Source organism: Cyprinus carpio, chromosome B20 (assembly GCF_018340385.1).
Source record: "Cyprinus carpio isolate SPL01 chromosome B20, ASM1834038v1, whole genome shotgun sequence".
Lineage (NCBI taxonomy): Eukaryota > Metazoa > Chordata > Actinopteri > Cypriniformes > Cyprinidae > Cyprinus > Cyprinus carpio.
The window spans coordinates 101,275-114,319 of NC_056616.1; the positions used below are offsets into that span (position 1 = coordinate 101,275).

Here is a 13,045-nt window from a genome sequence, read left to right on the forward strand (position 1 = left end):
AGGAGATGATCAGGTAACATCTGTTGATCGAAGCGCTACAGTGATCTGTCACTTCACATTAAACAGCGCCAAAACGGCATTTATTGTTTGAATACTGCAATACAATGGACATAAATTGAAACCTGAGACTTTGTTTCATATTAAAAGCACCAAAGCACAAAGCTTATTGCGATTTATTGGATGGGATTTATTGGTTTCCTTCATTAACTGAAAACACACTAGACTGATCAATTCTTAGAATCGATATTGTTCCGTAAAGAAGAGAATCAATTAATATCAATTAATATCAATTTTTTTACCCAGCCCTATTAAGAGAAATGCGAGTTTGGAACAGCGGCACGAGATAAAATTTTGTGTGAAATTTGAGTGAGATCTTCGATACACAATATTATCTCGCTCATTTATTTCATTATTTACTTTGCTTTCATAGTTTGAGAGTGCACCAACTCGAGCGTAAGGAGCCTAACGTCACTGTAATCCATCAGCTACACGATACTATCGTCTGTCGGCACAACCCTAGTGAAACTGGGTAAAAGTGCATCAGAAACTTTGGAAATGGTGAGGAAAGCTTATGGAGAAGCTGCGCTATCATCTGCATCACAACAACGCTCTGAGTCACAGTACTTCGGCTGTCAGGGGTTTTGGCTGAAAGGGTGATGACGGATGGTTTGAAAGCACAGCATTTTGGTCGTGTGGATAACATCCAAAGAGCCACGACGCAACCTCTGAACACCATCCCACTTAAAGACTTCCAGGAATGATATTAAGAAGGATGGAAACATCGCTGGGAGCATTCTCACAAGGTGCAGACTTTGAAGGAAACTATGTTCAATTGTAAAGTTTTTCAATAAAATGTTATATATATATATATATCATTTTTATCATTCTCATGTATAAAATATAATTCTCATGCTATAGCGTTTGTCCATTAATAGCCTACTAAATGTATCTACTGTTCACAGTATGTACTGTTACAGTATACATACTACTATGATTTTATACAAATAGCTAGAAACCGTACAGGTACATTTTTACCATGGTATTGAGGTGGTGTATGTGTGCTTTTAACTGTGGTTAGCATGATCTAAATTAATGGTGGTTAATTTTAATAAAACTCAAACAATCAGAATAATTACATTTCACCATATATAAAAATGAGGTAGTAAATATTATCGATATCAACCGATATGAAAAAAAAAAAGATCATGATAATGTTTTTGTCCATATTAGCCCTACTGTAAAGGGACGCTGGCATGCTAATAATGCTGTTTTGCTCACTTCACATGTATAGTGTATTTGTAATTTGCATAAAAGTTCTGTTTTTATTTACTAATAAAAAGCCATCCATTGTAACTGCACCTCTATTCTCTACACAGACTGGTATATAGACCTTCTAAGTAATAGCAAGATTTTCGATAACAACACAGGATAAGACAATACTGTTTAGGACTATATCACCACGGCAAACAAACAGCAAATATTTGTGCTGTTTAATGCATTTGAGACATTGTGTTTTCCTCAGTGCATAACTGACAGGTATATTTTTCATCTCTAAATGTTAGAAAGTCATGTAGATATTTCAGGAGTGAACGAGCGCTGCTGCGCGCTACACAGATGGAACGAATAGAATAATGGCGCAAAAATTCTGATTAAAATATGCATTCTGCTAAAATATTCGTTGTTGGACATTAAATGTGACATGTAGAATTTTAATCCTACATATAAGTGTATTTTTATGATAGCAGTAACTGTAAATCAAATGTAAGCTGCTAATACAGCCCTACTATGTTAATGAGTTCATGTGTGTTCCTCTGATCAGTTAAAATGTAGTCTGATTTCTATTATTTATTTTCATTTTTAATTCAGTGGTTTTAACTTTAATTTAGTGTTTTAAATGCTTTAAAGAGCAATTTTATATTGTAATGTTTTAATGTTCTACTAATAACCATAAAACAGCTGTCATAAAACCCGAGAGAAAGGCTGCGTGGCTAGAAACTGCTGGTCAGCTGAATGGTCAAGCAGCAACTATATAAAGGTCATTACATTTTGAGCACAATACATTAAATACAGCTGGTTGTAGCCTATTGTTTTTATTTATTTGATTATTTAAATTGCATTTTCTGTATACTTTTATTTTTGGACTAATAATAAAGTCAGCTAGATGTGTCCTATGTGAGAGAGTCAGTGGTAACATCAGTGTGTTTCGATTGGTCAGTGTGAGAGGAGCTCAGCCTAGCTGACCGTAAGCCTGCTCCGCACCAGGCTCCTGGACCACAGTGACTGAGATTGAGCGAAGGTCATTCTGCTTTATCAAACCAAATCAAGTGAAAATAAGTCAGACTAACTGAAATAAGCCTGGGTTATTTGGTAAACTTGTTTTATGAAACAGCCCCTTGGTGCTCTGACAGATGGGTATAGTTTCATCTCTTAATGTTTGGAAGTCACACAAGTATTTCCCCATTTTGCATAAAGGCTCATCTTAACAGCAAGAAAGTAGGGGGACTATGAAATCAGTTTTATTTTTTCCTAAATTCAGTTTTATTTTTTTCAAATTCCATTTTTTTCTTTTTTAATTTTTCTATTTTTCCTAAATTCCATTTTTTTAATTCCATTTTTTTTCCCTTTTAAATTTTTCTCGACTCCTTTTTAATAAATTAAATTTTATCAAAAGGCATGTCTAATTAATTAAAATCTTGAAACATACATTTTCACATCAACTGAAGCTAGTTTTACTCAAATCAAACGGTCAAATGCTCATGAAGTGAGCAGAACATGCAGGATTCATATTTAAATCAACATTTGCAGCTTAATATTTACAGATACTAGTCCATATCATGATTTGATTAAAGTGTAATGACCTACTTTTGATTAATTCATTCAAAATTTGACAAATTCCGTGACATTCCGCGTTAAACTGTGACTGGATTCTGTGATTCTGTCCATGTTTTCCACATCACAGAAATCACAGGGCCCTAAGAAAGTCTCTGAATGCGGAGATGGAGCATATTCACAGACGCCTAACGAGAAGCGCTCATCAACACAACCTTCAGAGGCTCCCTCCAAACAAAGGTTGCATGTTCAACAGTTTACAATGAAGAAATGTGACTCCCTACATATTAGCATTGTAATCTTACAGCTGTTACAGCAACATATTGCAACAGTAATTTTTATTTCTAAGTTATTTTACTTTAGTAGCATTATTATTATTCAGTGCTCGTCAATAAGGACATGTCCCCATTGTGCCAGTGCTGCAAAACAAAAGTTTTATCGTTTGCACGTTTTTAGGTCTCGCCGATTTTAATCGTTGAAGTAGAAGACTGTGTTACTTGCGTGCCACCCGGTAAACGCCGTTCTGTCTAGGGCTGTGCTATTAACCAAAATTCAGTTTCGATTTCAGCCTCTAATGATTATCAAAACACAGTACTCGAGATAAACGATTTTTGCGCCCCCTTCCAGTGGTGCTCTTTCACTCTTCCATAAAAGCCCAGTATCACGTGCAAATCAGTAAAATCATGATTTGACTTGTGCTTGATTTATTAAAGTACAGTAGATTTATTCATGTTTTTAAAAGTGTGAAAGAGAACTGTTCCTCGGGAGGATAACCGTGCATGCGCTCAGAGACGGACGAGTAAAGTCAACTTTTAGCGCCTAAATTATCAATTACACACAAAAACGTGTCAAAATGCGGCACTTAGTGATTATTCACGTAAACCCTCGCCGGTTGTGTAATAAAGGAACAAAGCGTTGAGAATGAATGTGTGTGTAACAGCAGCCTATATTCCTGCTGCAGACTGTGTGCTTCATATTAACCAAACAACAAAAGAAGGACCTCTGCAGCTTTAATAAGAAACAAGGGAAGTTTAATTCTTAGTGCAAACTATGCTGTTTTATTCTACATTGGGTTACTCAATTTCTCTCGTAGATTGTTAACTGAATACTTTAGACTTGCTTAAAAACAACCTTAAAGCACAGTTTGTTTCATTTGTATCTTTTTTTATTCTATTGTATTCCTTTGCTTTTTTATAACTAGCAGTTTTATAACTATTTTCAATAATTCTGAGGACCTTCTTTATTTTTTACTAATGAGTTACTCTAATACTCCAATACTCTAATACTCTGATACTCTGCTGTGATACTGAGAATTGTGACATTTACTTGCTCTCTAGAATGTAGATAGCAACCTTATTTACTGAAAATACATATTTGATGCATATCGCTATCTTTAAATGAATCTTTCTGATAAAGTTTTGGTCATGTGGCCCAGTAATAAACGTGTTAAATAAACGTGATTACAATATTGACCAGAATAACAGAGATTATGATTCTTTCTCCGACAACACACCAGTGTGCGTCTGAACGGACAAATGCACAAAAAGTATGTCAGAATTATTACTTCAATGCTTTTAATAAACATAAATCTGTAATTAATTTATATAGTGAAGACGATGCAGTATTATCTAACATCTGATTACTTAATTCCAGCAGTGTCTTAGCTAAATATTATTGATCGAGCTATCTGAAAAACTGAAAGCACTCTTTATTTGAACATTTGTTATATTGTTTATTTGCGGTATTTCTTGCGATTTCTCGTTTGATAACTGACTGTTTGCTCATGTTTAATAATGTTTGAGCACTGTGTTACTGAAGCTAGTGGTTTTGTTTGTGCTATAAGAATCGGGATCAAGAACTGTGAGATTTAATCAGTAAAGCGTTTAGAATCTGAAGCATCCCGAGTGTTCAGGCCTCTTACTGTTAGTATTACCAGCCTACTGTACAGCCACAATAACAAAAAATAACACCATCCAGCACCACAAAAAAACACATACCATTAACAATCATCAATAATCACTCTGTTTCTACTGTCAATAACAGCATCGAGATAAACGAAGAGAGCAGTGTGTGACTACATTACAGACAGACTGAAGGAAATCTGCAGTCTAACACTTCCTCAAACACTAAACGTGAGGAAAACACTGCCCATGCAACACACAAGATGGTGTTTTATTTCATTAAGAAGTCTTTCTCAGATTAACACACTCAACACAAACACAGCAGGGTTCTTCTACTCAGTACACACTTACGGCTGATTCTGAAGTGTGTGTGAAAGTGTTGGTCTTGTGCTCTAGTGAGGTTCGTCTGAACACGTATGTTGCTTGTGTGGTACACTGCATTATGGGATATTATTATCATCAGAGGCAGTGTGCACACACACCAGCAGTGCACGCGATTATTACATTAGTATTACTGTAAAAGCAGCTTAGTGTGTTTGATTTAGTCTCTTGGTTTGTTCTGATTGAGTTCAGATGTATCTGTGTCTAAGGTTGTGTTTCTTCTTCAGCTGTTCGCGAGAGCTTCGCGTGAGGCCTGATATTTCCTTCATCAGCCAGCTGTCAGATCAAACACACCCAGCGCTCGCGTTCAGAACGAACGGGGGATAAACGCGGTGTTTACACCTAACCGAGCGCTCAGTAACGCCTCTGGCCGCGTCGACTCGCGTTAGACGTTTAAAGTCACCACACTGAAGAAGAGAGATCGCGACGCGACCGGATGCGCGAGCGCAGCTGCTTTTTCATCGCGTTCTCAGCCAATAAAGCCGCGGCGGTGCTGTGACGACCACAAACGAGCAGAAAGAGCGAAAGCCCGTCCAGCCGAGCTGCTCGGCGCCGCTCTCTCGGAAGGCCTGCTCTGAAGCGCTTTTCTCACCGTGTCAGCGCCGCGGATCTGCGGACAGAACCAGGCCCAAGTCTGCTCGCGAATCCCGCGCCGCTTCGCTCTCTTCTGACAGCTCTTCTGCGTTTCCCCCTCCGCTCCCCCTTATTTTCTCGCTTCCTTTCTCTCTTCCAGCAGATAAGAATCAAAATAGTGTCACACAATATGGCGGCCGTACAAGTGAGCGCCTCTCGCGAGACTCTGCGATACTTCTCGTGCGTCGCGACGAACGCGAACTTGCGAACCGCACTATGGAGGAGTCATAGCTCATGAATATTAATTAGGTCGTGCTGAGGCTGCTACGTGACCTCATTAGAACGCCCACACAGAAGCTTAATATTAATGAGCACATGCTTAAAATAGGAAAGAGACGATATGCTCTACATCAGGGGTATTCAACTAAAATTTAAAGAGGTCCAGTTAGAGAAAATTTTTGAAGCAAAGGTCAGGAAGATCATAATGCCTAACTAGTTAGTGTGATATATATTTAAAGAGTTCTAAACCCTAAACCAACTTTTTTTTAGTTAATGATCTGTAAGAATGGAGCTTTATTAGTGCTGTTCATTGATTCGAGTAACTTTTTTGACATTTGAGTATAAAGTGTTTTAATCCTACAATATATGGTGTAAAAACGTCTGAGTGCTGCCCTCTTCAGGTTGAACGGTGGCTACTGCAGTTGATTTTTCCTATTGGATGTTTGGGGTGGTACGTGAGGTAAGCGGTGGCAGGTGACGTATGCAGTTTCCAGCCCACCACGCCCTTGGTACGAGCTACCACGCCCTTGGCAGTATAAAACCGTCTTGTTCCGTAAAAATCACTGTAGCGAGTCAGAAGCCGATCGCGATGCGGGAGTTAAGACCGCAGTTTGAGCCAGCGGCTCGAATAGATGGCTCAGGCCCTGCGTCCACAGACACCTCGACATCCTCCACTTCAGGTGAAGGTGGGGGAGAAAAGTCCTCTACTTCAAATGAACGCTCTGTTGCAAAGCTACTTGCGTCACTACAGTCACTCTCCATTTTAGCGACTCTGACAGCAGCTGTCAATCAATCAGTCACTGCGGGTCTCAGGTTCACGCCCCGCCCTCGGTTCCTCCCCTCTATCTCCGCTGTGCTCTAACCACTTTTCAGCATTTTTCAAATATTGCCAGTGGGTGGAGTCAGGCTCTGGCCAGGGGTTTAGTTACCCTTTAAGTAGCCTAGTAGTTGTATCAACATCTGCATGTGATCAATACTTGTCAAATCAAATGAATTCAGTACAATTCAAAGACACTTGACAATATTTATTGTCATGTAGCATAATACTGAACATATACATGTATGTATGACTGTATATATATATATTATTTATTGTTTTGTTCAATCTCAAACCATTATTTTATTTTTATTATTAAGATGTCTGCACAAGAGTTAACTAATCTGTGCAAAAAATTAAACTTTGATGAAATTAAATGTCTTGCTTTGGTCTTCACTGGAAGTGTTCTGTTTGCTCTGCTAAACTATAATTACTAATAAAATAATATAATATAATTACTAAAACTGAAACTAAAACTTAATAAAATAAAAACTATGTAGAAATGTGTTTGCAAAATAAAAAATAAACTAAAACTAACAAAACTATTGATGAAACTAACTAAAACTAAACTGAAATTTAAAACAAAATTGAAAATGATATTAAAATAAAAACTCCATCAAGTAAATAAGTATTGTGATACTTGGTGCCACAGTGGCACTCTTGTCCCAAAAATTATTTCTATACCACGATACTCAATATGTTGTCCCACGGCGAGTAATTTTTCCCTGTTGCACCTACACAAAATTTGAGGGTTCCCCCACCTGCCAAATCCCACTTTAACCACTGAACACACATCTATCTTCCATATCTCTGTAACAGTTAACGCAGCCATATGCATATAATTCGCATATTATGCCGGACACAGGCTCTCAACGACAATGACAGCTGATCAACAATTTCAACAGTAGACTAGATTAGGGTGGGTTAAATTCAGAGTAAATTTCCCTACATGGATCAGTAAAAGTAATCCACCAATACACGGGTCACTATGAACATTCACGTCACTCTAAATTCCATGTCCCTTTACGCGTATATATGTGTGTGTGTGTGTGTGTGTGTGTGTGTAATGTTCTCATTAACTAAATAAACATACGGCTGCATTTCAAATTAAGATGAAATAAATAAAATGTGAAAATTGTGTATGTTCAAATAAAGTGCTTAACTTCAGAAAAATAAAATAAATGGAGGAAAAGCTTGAATTTCCCCTTTTCTGTTTTACGTCTTGACTCAACAGTCTCAACCAATTTTACAGATTATAAATCTCAACACATCTTAACAATTGAACAGTTTTAAAGTATCACTTTCTTCCCCTCTTATGTCCCCCCACCCCCACACACTTTTTGCTCAGTGAGAGAACTGAGCTCTAGCTTGTCTCACAGTTGTATGTGGAGCCAAACATGGTCAAGATGTATTGGGCTACTTTCCTCAGACCTGGGAAAGCTGTCTCAGGGACCATTTGGATACAGAAAGTGGAAGGGTCAGTTCTGACAAACCAATTGCATCTGGGGAGGCCCAGCATTTACCCATTTAAAGTGCTGTGTGACTTCCTTTGAAAACCCCCTGACATCTGTGATGAGAAATGGGTTCTGAATGAACATGGTGAGCTGCTGTCCAAAGCTGAAGCTATCAAAACGGTTGCTGAAGTTTACAATCAGCTTATCAATAAAGTCGACAAAAGAAGATACATCTCTCTGTCCCTGAACCTGTTCCTGCACTGCTGGGAAGTGTGCACAGTCGCCCTGCAGGTCTTCCCTTGAACACCTCAAGTTTCCTTTGAAAGGAGCGGACAGCTTGTCTTCAGTTCACAAATTGAATTGTCCTTGCTCTGTAGCCTTAAATTCAGTTCATTCAGATGTGAAGTGATATCAACCAAAAAGGCCACATTATCCATCTGTTTCTCATTTTCTAAACAGAAAGAAAACTGTGTTGCCTTCTGACTTATAAGCTCTGCCAAAAAAGACGCTAGTTCCCTCCTGATGGACCAAAAGCATGCTAATACCCTGCCTTTGCTGAGCCATCTCACATTGTTGTGCAGCAAAAGATCATCAGCATTGGCGTCAACTTCTCTGATTAATTCCCTAAGCATGCGATGCTGGTAGGAAGAGGATGCCCTGAGAAAATTGATCATTTTCATCATTGTATTCATCACCTCAGCATGCTCATCTGACAGGGATGCGCAGAGGACAGATTGATGAATGATGCAGTGGTAAATTATGAGCTCAGGATTGTCCTTTTTCAGTCTTGCTACAGCTCCTTTCTCTCTCCCTATATGCATAGCAGGGCTCCATCTGCTGGTTATTGAAACCACTTTTTTTGGCTCTATTCCTCTCTTTGTTAACATCTCCTTAATGGCCAGGTAGATGTCTTCTCTTCTTGTACTAGTCTGAAGGGGAGTGACACCTAACAGGTCTTCACAGAATGCTTTCTGGTCTGTGTTAAAAAAACCTGACATACACTAAGAACTGAGCATTGTCACACATGTCAGTGGACTCATCTACAGCTAATCCTACACATGATGCCTTATGCATGGCTTCATCTAGCTGGGTTAGCACATCCTGAGTTAATATTTCACTTTTCTTTGTGGCAGATGATGCTGACATGGGTATTTGCTGTATTTTATCACAAAGTTCTTGTTTTTGTTTTCCCTCAAGTAGTGTTTCGGCAACTGCACTCATGCATTCTTTGACAACCCCTCCATCAGTAAATGGCTTTTTGTGTTGACCCAAAATCCAAGCAGCTCTGAGGGAACACTCATGAGCACGTTGTTTGGGCAGTGGAATGTGTGGCTCAGGATCTTGGTTGACTGGTCATATTGGGCTCTCAGACTACTTATTTTCTGTGATCTCACTTCAGATTTGAGTGGGTATGTTTGTTCATAACCTTTATGTTTTGTCTCATAATGGCGTTTCACATTGGCACTTTTAAAAAGTGCCACGGTCTCTGAACATATGAGACACACTGGTTTAGTGCTCCCAGTGGGAAGTGTAAACAGGAATGAGTCTGTCCATTCCGGATTAAATGCTCTATTTTCACTGTCCACTTTTCTTTTTTTTTGGAAAGTGCCATTTGTTCCTTATTTTTCTATCCCCTACTCCATCTCACTTGCCTGTTTCTCTCTCTTTCTTTTTCTCACTCGTCTTTTTCTCAATTTTTTCTGTCCCACTTGCCTGTATCTCTCCCTTTCCACATCTCACTCGTCTTTTTCTTAACTTTCTCCGTCTCACTCATCTGTTTCTCTCCCTTTCTCCGTCTCACTCGTCTTTTTCTTAACTTTCTCCGTCTCACTCACCTGTTTCTCTCCCTTTCTCCGTCTCACTCCGTCTTTTTCTTAACTTTCTCCGTCTCACTCACCTGTTTTCTCTCCCTTTCTCCGTCTCACTCGTCTTTTTCTTAACTTTCTCCGTCTCACTCACCTGTTTCTCTCCCTTTCTCCGTCTCACTCGTCTTTTTCTTAACTTTCTCCGTCTCACTCATCTGTTTCTCTCCCTTTCTCCGTCTCACTCATCTTTTTCTCAACTTTCTCCATGTAGTGCGTTTCATTGCTGTTGCTGATGTGACCTACCACAGTTGTGTCATCGGCAAACTTGATGATGTGGTTGGAGCTGAACAGTGCAGTCGTGGGTCAGCAGCAAGAAGAGCAGTGGGCTGAGCACAAAGCCTTGAGGGGAACCTGTGCTCAGTGTGGTAGTGCTCAAGGTGTTGTGGCCGACATGAACTGACTAAGGTCTTCCAGTTAGAAAGTCCAGGATCCAATTACAGTGGAGTTTTTGGGACCGCTGTGTCTGACTGCGCCGCCATCTTGGAACTTAGACATGTGTAACTATTACTTTGCAACTTCGAATTGAAAACACGGATGTTTTGATTATTGTCTCTGTGTGTGAATCAAAAGATTCAGCTTTTACATCAGTGCTGTGAGTGTAAATTTCAGCTTACAAATATGAATATCAATATGACAAGTTCACACGTTCAGATCAGCAAGCTCTTGAGTTTTGCTACTGATTTACCTTCATGGTGAGGGGCCCCGCCTTCACTTCTGCAGGGGGCCTACGCAGACTGTGCTGCGCCACTGATCATTAAACTAATAGTAAATCAATGGAAGTCTATGCAATGTCCTTACTAAGATAGCGATACAAATGTGAGTGTATGTGTGTGTGTATATGTGTCTCAAAACCATTGACTTGCACTTCAGCTTTTTTTTTTTAGAATTAGATTTTAATTATTATTACTACTGTAACATCCAAGAAGAGAAAAATCAAGTCGACTCAAATATTGTGGATATTGTTACATCACAAGAAGTTCCCCCCACCAATATGCAAATAATAATAATAAAATAAAATAATAATGCCTGAAATTATTATTTTTTGAATAATTATGCAGTTTTTCCATACCATTACACCAAAATTAATGTTAATGTATCACCATGGCATATAACAGAGTCAGTTGCAGGTTTTAATATGACACTTGGAGGAGAACTTTGCAGAGTTAAAGTGTTTCATTCCGTAGAATGAAAAGCATCAACAGCATACTAGATAAAACTGGTGCAACAGCAGAAGATGTTGGCATGACAGGAACACTTTGTGATGACTGTGTTTGTCTGGTGGTCAAAGTTAAGCCTTGCTGTTCCACTGAAAGTATAGGAAAACAATTATAAACCAGCCACTGAAGGAACAATCCTACCAAACCATTATCTACTTTCAAAAACTGTTTGAGAAAATGAGGAACTCACCAACAGTGATACTTAAAGGAATCGTACCAAAGAACACTTTTAATTCAACGATTGCTGTCATAAGAGTGTCTACAATGCTTGTTGTATTTGGAAGCACAGTCTGGCTTTTAAAAATAAGCTCTGTATCCACACCTACTGGCTCAGGCCTGGAGGGGGAAAAAATGACAAATGTTAGATATGAAAATGTCTAAATTGCTACAATGCAAAGCCAGGCTTGATTTAGCACACTCTTGATGTTGAGCTGATTTCAACATTTACTTGAGAGTTATGAATTATAGTGACTCAGGTACTTTAAGGTTATTGTAGGTTATTGTACTTGTAATTATTGTAATTATTTTAAGATTTATGATTGAATCAGAGCTGTGTGAAAATTAAGACAATATCAGGTATTTATTTAGTATAGCAGACAGATAACAGATATTACCTTAAACAAAATAATAATGATTTGATAAAATCTCTTCGATTGTGAAAGAAAATTTGTAATTAAGCAAACATCCGGCATTACATTTCAGAAGATTTTGTCTCATAGCATCTTCAGTCAGTTTCAGTTATTTGATGCTATAGGACAGGAAGAGCTAACAAAACCTTTGAACATTATCAAAATTAGGTCAGCAGAAAAGAGTATCCATCAAGAATTAGTTCACATCCTAGAACAAAGGCTGCACTTGGACTATGGAATAGTCTTCCTAGCATTGTTCAGTACTAATACACACCCTCTCATTGTAAAGTCTTATTCATTCATTCCTTCACCTAATCAATTCATCCATACCTAACAGCTCATGGTTATGTTGCATGATTCACACTATATTAGACAACTTATTTAATTAAATCCCAATAATCTGATATTTGCAATAAGCCATTTAACCATTTTATTTTTAGTTAACTCTTTCTCCACATCTCAAAAACAAACATTCAAACAAACAAACAAAAAACAACCTGCCAGCCAACACCATAATTTTTTATCATTTTCACAAAACTTTCATGGCACGTCTTCTTGTATGAATATCTGAACATATAATATATCAAAAGAAAAAAAAAAACATTTTATTCTAGCTTCATGCAATCTTTTTTTTTTTTTACTAACCATAAAAACGTTTTGAACAAAAAGCTGAGAAAATGAGTACATTTTGTCAAAGACTACAAGATCTGCATAAGCAATGCAATGGCTTCTATGGCTTGTTTCTGCTTCACCTGTGTTTTGATCAGGAGATTCTGTACTCTTTCAGACATTGTGTAATAGTGACCATGTGTCATAAATTACATTAATAGTGGGGACTGTTAATTGTGCACACTGTAAAAAAAAAAAATAATAATAATAATAATAATAATAAACCGTACGGCGCCTCAGGAGGGGGAAGCAGTGGCCTGCCAACACTGTTTACAGTGGAGGTGGGCAGCTGTTGACCTCAACTGGGGATATCGTCGGACAGTGGAAGGAATACTTTGAGGATCTCCTCAACCCCACCGACATGTCATCCATTGAGGAAGCAGAGGCTGAGGGCTCGGAGATGGACTAGTCCATCATCCAAGCTGAAGTCA

General features: G+C 38.4%; 1 protein-coding gene across 1 annotated transcript in view; it reads right to left on the minus strand.

Annotated features, from left to right (window-relative positions):
• LOC109113241 (TGF-beta-activated kinase 1 and MAP3K7-binding protein 2-like) overlaps positions 1 to 5,914 on the minus strand; it is a 41,142-nt gene extending 35,228 nt beyond the window's left edge. Inside the window, exon 1 of the mRNA XM_042747445.1 lies at positions 5,704 to 5,914. The gene's annotated coding sequence lies outside the window, so the exon portion shown is untranslated. The remainder of the gene's footprint in view (positions 1 to 5,703) is intronic.
• Between the last annotated feature and the right edge of the window lie 7,131 nt (positions 5,915 to 13,045).